Consider the following 1,680-nt stretch of genomic DNA (forward strand, 5'->3'; position numbering starts at 1 on the left):
CTGAGGTTCCTTAAGAAATAAAAGCTGAAGAATAAGTTTATTTTTATTTTTTTAAGTGGATAGGAAGTAGGATTTATTGGTGGGTAATAGGAGGGGTGGCACAGAGGAAGCTCTCATGATGCAGATGCAGGGCATGTCACTTGTCTAGAGGGCCATGACTGGGGAAGTATTTGACCCCACAGTCACCTGGGATGAGCTGCTTCTCAGCCACCATGTCTTCAAATTCATCTGCATTGAACTTGGTAAAGCCTATTTCTTTGAGATGTGGATTTTCTGGCAGCCAGGGATCTTGAAGTTGGTCCTACGTAAGCCCTCAATCACATGCTCCTTATTCTGCAGCTTGGTGCGGATGGACATGATGGCTTGTCCAATGTGAACCCTGGCCACAGTGCCCGGGGGCTTTCCAAAGGCACCTCATACACCTGTTTCGAGCCCACACTGGGGTAGTGCAAGGTCAGAGACATGAACATACATGGGGTTGTCTCCAAGGTCCCTTAGAGTAGCCCATTCACAAAATTGGCTGTGTATATTATCAAGAAAGCTGCTGTTTGCACACTGGGCCTCCATGAGAAAAGGAACTCGGCTGGCTTAATTGGTTGCAGATAGAGCTGTGTTATTAATGATATCCAGTCAAACATGAAGTAAACATGAATTGCTTTTGTTTGTATAATAAACTAAATAATGATAGTTTTAAAGCTCCACCTTCACATTTCAATTTTTATCTTCGCTACAACCCTGTGAAGTAAGCAGCAGGCATTTGTAACCTTTGTTGTACAGATGAGGAAACTGAGGCTCAGAGAAAAAGTCAACAATTTCTAAGTGACATGTTGGGATTAGAATTTATCTCCTTTGTTCCCACGACTCTATCTTTCCTCCCTACATTTCTTTCACTTTACTGGATTCACTAGTGGTACAGAGATAGACCCTGGGACGGTTGTGCATTCTTTTTTTTTCATCATACAAAGTCAGCCAGACTGGTGTCGAGGCCCCTGCTTTGCAATTCTTCCATCAGGCTGAGGCCCTGCAGCCACGGGATGGAGGGAGCAGGTCATTCACCATTACTGCCATTCATGTCCAGCTAGGTTGGTATGGACTTTAAAATTCCAGTGTCCCCAAAACTGGTAGAATCATGTCAATTTCTCTTGAAGCTCTTGAACAGAGAATTATGATTTTGTGTGTGTGTTATGGAATCTTCCTTCCTATGAATATTGTCTGCCTTTCTATTTGTAATCTGTTTTCAAATCTCTTAGGGTTTGTTTGTTTGTTTGTTTTTGAGATGGAGTTTTTGCTCTCGTTGCCCAGGCTGAGGTGCAATGATGCGATCTCAGCTCATTGCAACCTCCCTCTCCTGGGTTTAAGCAGTTCTCCTGCTTCAGCCTCTCAAGTAGCTGGGATTACAGGCATGTACTACCATGCCCGGCTAATTTTGTATGTTTAATAGAGATGAGGTTTCACCATGTTGGCCAAGCTGGACTTCAACTCCTGATCTCAAATGATCCACCTTCCTTGGTCTCCCAAAGTGCTAGGATTACAGGCGTGAGCCACCTCACCTAGCCTCAAATATCTTAGTGTTTTAAGATTTTCTTCGTATAGGTATTACGCATTTCATCTTTAATTCCTAAGTATTTTTATTTTTGTTATTTAAAGTAAAGCAACATTTTTATCTTCTAAATGATTATT

General features: G+C 42.3%; 1 pseudogene; it reads right to left on the reverse strand.

The window, feature by feature from the left end:
• Positions 1-476: 476 nt before the first annotated feature.
• On the reverse strand, positions 477-602 carry LOC116536952 (annotated as a pseudogene).
• Between the last annotated feature and the right edge of the window lie 1,078 nt (positions 603-1,680).

The sequence above is a fragment of the Sapajus apella genome, unplaced genomic scaffold (assembly GCF_009761245.1).
Source record: "Sapajus apella isolate SASKATOON/1434 unplaced genomic scaffold, GSC_monkey_1.0 scaffold105, whole genome shotgun sequence".
Lineage (NCBI taxonomy): Eukaryota > Metazoa > Chordata > Mammalia > Primates > Cebidae > Sapajus > Sapajus apella.